The following is a 4,293-nucleotide window of genomic DNA, read 5'->3' on the forward strand; positions in this document are numbered from 1 at the left end:
GATGTTGAGCATCTTTTCATGTGTTTGTTAGCCATCTGTATGTGTTCTTTGGAGACATGTCTGTTTAGTTCTTTGGCCCATTTTTTGATTGGGTCATTTATTTTTCTGGAATTGAGCTTCAGGAGTTGCTTGTATATATTTGAGATTAATCCTTTGTCTGTTGCTTCATTTGCTATTATTTTCTCCCAATCTGAGGGCTGTCTTTTCACCTTGCTTATAGTTTCCTTTGTTGTGCAAAAGCTTTTAAGTTTCATTAGGTCCCATTTGTTTATTTTTGCTTTTATTTCCAATATTCTGGGAGGTGGGTCATAGAGGATCCTGCTGTGATTTATGTCAGAGAGTGTTTTGCCTATGTTCTCCTCTAGGAGTTTTATAGTTTCTGGTCTTACATTTAGATCTTTAATCCATTCTGAGTTTATTTTTGTGTATGGTGTTAGAAAGTGTTCTAGTTTCATTCTTTTACAAGTGGTTGACGAGTTTTCCCAGAACCACTTTTTAAAGAGGTTGTCTTTTTTCCATTGTATATCCTTGCCTCCTTTGTCGAAGATAAGGTGACCATAGGTTCATAGATTTATCTCTGGGCTTTCTATTCTGTTCCATTGATCTATATTTCTGTCTTTGTGCCAGTACCATACTGTCTTGATGACTGTGGCTTTGTAGTAGAGTCTGAAGTCAGGCAGATTGATTCCTCCAGTTCCATTCTTCTTTCTCAAGGTTACTTTGGCTATCCGAGGTTTTTTGTATTTCCATACAAATTGTGAAATTATTTGTTCTAGTTCTGTGAAAAATGCCGTTGGTAGTTTGATAGGGATTGCATTGAATCTATAGATTGCTTTGGGTAGTATAGCCATTTTGACAATATTGATTCTTCCAATCCATGAACACGGCATATTTCTCCATCTGTGTCCTCTTTGATTTCTTTCATCAGTGTTTTATAGTTTTCTATGTATAGGTCTTTTGTTTCTTTAGGTAGATATACTCCTAAGTATTTTATTCTTTTTGTTGCAATGGTGAATGGTATCATTTCCTTAATTTCTCTTTCTGTTTTTTCATTGTTAGTGTATAGGAATGCAAGATATTTCTGTGTGTTAATTTTATATCCTGCCACTTTACTATATTCATTGATTAGCTCTACTAATTTTCTGGTAGAGTCTTTAGGGTTTTCTATGTAGAGGATCATATCATCTGCAAACAGAGAGAGTTTCACTTCTTTTCCTATCTGGATTCCTTTTACTTCTTTTTCTGCTCTGATTGCTGTGGCCAAAATTTCCAACACTATGTTGAATAGTAGTGGTGAGAGTGGGCACCCTTGTCTTGTTCCTGATTTTAGGGGAAATTTTTCACCATTGAGGGTGATGCTTGCTGTGGGTTTGTCATATATAGCTTTTATTATGTTGAGGTATGTTCCTTCTATTCCTGCTTTCTGGAGAGTTTTAATCATAAATGGATGTTGAATTTTGTCAAAGGCTTTCTCTGCTTCTATTGAGATAATCATATGATTTTTATCTTTCAATTTGTTAATGTGGTGTATTACATTGATTGATTTTCAGATATTAATGAATCCTTGCATTTCTGGGATAAAGCCACTTGGTCATGGTGTATGATTTTTTTAATATGTTGTTGGATTCTGTTTGCCTGAATTTTGTTAAGGATTTTTGCATCCATGTTCATCAGTGATGTTGGCCTGTAGTTTTCTTTTTTTGTGGCATCTTTGTCTGGTTTTGGAATTAGGGTGATGGTGGCGTCATAGAATGAGTTTGGAAGTTTACCTTCTTCTGCAATTTTCTGGAAGAGTTTGAGTAAGATAGGTGTTAACTCTTCTCTAAATTTTTGGTAGAATTCAGCTGTGAAGCCATCTGGTCCTGGGCTTTTGTTTGCTGGAAGATTTCTGATTACAGTTTCGATTTCCTTGCTTGTGATGGCTCTGTTAAGATCTTCTATTTCTTCCTGGGTCAGTTTTGGAAAGTTATACTTTTCTAAGAATTTGTCCATTTCTTCCAAGTTGTCCATTTTATTGTCATAGAGCTGCTGGTAGTAGTCTCTTATGATCCTTTGTATTGCAGTGTTGTCTGTTGTGATCTCTCCATTTTCATTTCTAATTTTGTTAATTTGGTTCTTCTCTCTTTGTTTCTTAATGAGTCTTGCTAATGGTTTGTCAATTTTGTTTATTGTTTCAAAAAGCAGCGTTTAGCTTTGTTGATTTTTGCTATGGTCTCTTTAGTTTCTTTTGCATTTATTTCTGCCCTAATTTTTAAGATTTCCTTCCTTCTACTAACCCTGGGGTTCTTCGTTTCTTCCTTCTCTAATTGCTTTAGATGTAGAGTTAGGTTATTTATTTGGCTTTTTTTTCTTGTTTCTTGATGTAAGCCTGTAATGCTATGAACCTTCCCCTTAGCACTGCTTTTACAGTGTTCCATAGGTTTTGGGTTGTTGTGTTTTCATTTTCATTCATTTCTATGCATATTTTGATTTCTTTTTTGATTTCTTCTATGATTTGTTGGTTATTCAGAAGCGTGTTATTTAGCCTCCATATGTTTGAATTTTTAACAATGTTTTTCCTGTAATTGAGATCTAATCTTACTGCACTGTGGTCAGAAAAGATGACTGGAATGATTTCAATTTTTTTTAATTTTCCAAGACCAGATTTATGGCCCACGATGTGATCTATTCTGGAGAAGGTTCCGTGTGCACTTGAGAAAAAGGTGAAGTTGATTGTTTTGGGGTGAAATGTCCTATAGATATCAATTAGGTCTAGCTGGTCCATTGTGTCATTTAAAGTTTGTGTTTCCTTGTTAATTTTCTGTTTAGTTGATCTATCCATAGTTGTGAGTGGGGTATTAAAGTCTCCCACTATTATTGTGTTACTATTAATTTCCTCTTTGATACTCGTTAGTGTTTGCCATACATATTGCAGTGCTCCTATGTTGGGTGCATATATATTTATAATTGTTATATCTTCTTCTTGGATTGATCCTTTGATCATTATGTAGTGTCCTTCTTTGTCTCTTTTCACAGCCTTTATTTGAAAGTCTACTTTATCTGATATGAATATCGCAACTCCTGCTTTCTTTTGGTCTCTGTTTGCGTGAAATATTTTTTTCCAGCCCTTCACTTTTAGTCTGTATGTGTCTCTTGTTTTGAGGTGGGTTTCTTTTAGACAGCATATATAGGGGTCTTGTTTTTGTATCCATTCAGCCAATCTTTGTCTTTTGCTTGGGGCATTCAACCCATTTACATTTAAGGTAATTATTGATAAGTGTGGTCCTGTTGCCATTTACTTTGTTGTTTTGGGTTCACGTTTATACAACCTTTATGCACTTCCTGTCTAGAGAAGATCCTTTAGCATTTGTTGAAGAGCTGGTTTGGTGGTGCTGAATTCTCTCAGCTTTTGCTTGTCTGTAAAGCTTTTGAATTCTCCTTCATATCTGAATGAGATCCTTGCTGGGTACAGTAATCTGGGTTGTAGATTATTCTCTTTCATTACTTGAAGTATGTCTGCCATTCCCTTTTGGCCTGGAGGGTTTCTATTGATAGATCAGCTGTTATCCTTATGGGAATCCCTTTGTGTGTTATTTGTTGTGTCTCCCTTGCTGAAAAATATGGAACACTTCACGAATTTGTGTGTCATCCTTGCGCAGGGGCCATGCTAATCTTCTCTGTATCGTTCCAATTTTAGTACATGTGCTGTCGAAGTGAGCACAAAACTATCCAAGTTTAAGACTTACTCTAATGATTCACTTTTCAAGACACTGTGGTACTAGTGAAAGCACATAGAGAACAATGGAACACATAGAAAGCCCAGAAGTAGATCCACATAGTCAACTGATCTTTGATGAAAGAGTCAAAACAATACAGTGGAGTAAAGGTAACTTCAGCAAGTGGTGCTGAGACAACTGGATGTACATGCAAAAACAAATAAACTGTTAGGCTGGATGAAGCACAAGCTGGAATCAAGATTGCCAGGAGAAATATCAATAACCTCAGATACACAGAAGACAACACCCTTATGACAAAAAGCAAAGATAAACTAAAGTGTCTCTTGAAGAAAGTGAAAGGAGAGTGAAAAAGTTGGCTTAAAATTCAATATTCACAAAACTAAGATCATGGAATCTGGTCCCATCACTTCATGGCAAACAGATGGAGAAACAATGGAAACAGTGACAGAGTGTATTTTCTTGGGATCCAAAGTCATTGCAGATGCAAACTGCAAGCCATGAAATTAAAAGATGCTTGCTACTTGGAAGAAAAGCTATGACCAACCTAGACAGCATATTAAAAATCAGAGACATTACT

The 4,293-nt window shown here is 35.8% G+C and overlaps 1 non-coding gene across 1 annotated transcript; it reads right to left on the reverse strand.

Annotated features, from left to right (window-relative positions):
* Nucleotides 1-3,593: 3,593 nt before the first annotated feature.
* On the reverse strand, nucleotides 3,594-3,700 carry LOC139030478 (U6 spliceosomal RNA). Its single transcript, XR_011482843.1, has one exon. It is a non-coding gene; the product is annotated as a U6 spliceosomal RNA (small nuclear RNA).
* Nucleotides 3,701-4,293: the final 593 nt, after the last annotated feature.

Source organism: Odocoileus virginianus, chromosome 22 (assembly GCF_023699985.2).
Source record: "Odocoileus virginianus isolate 20LAN1187 ecotype Illinois chromosome 22, Ovbor_1.2, whole genome shotgun sequence".
Classification (NCBI taxonomy): Eukaryota; Metazoa; Chordata; class Mammalia; order Artiodactyla; family Cervidae; genus Odocoileus; species Odocoileus virginianus.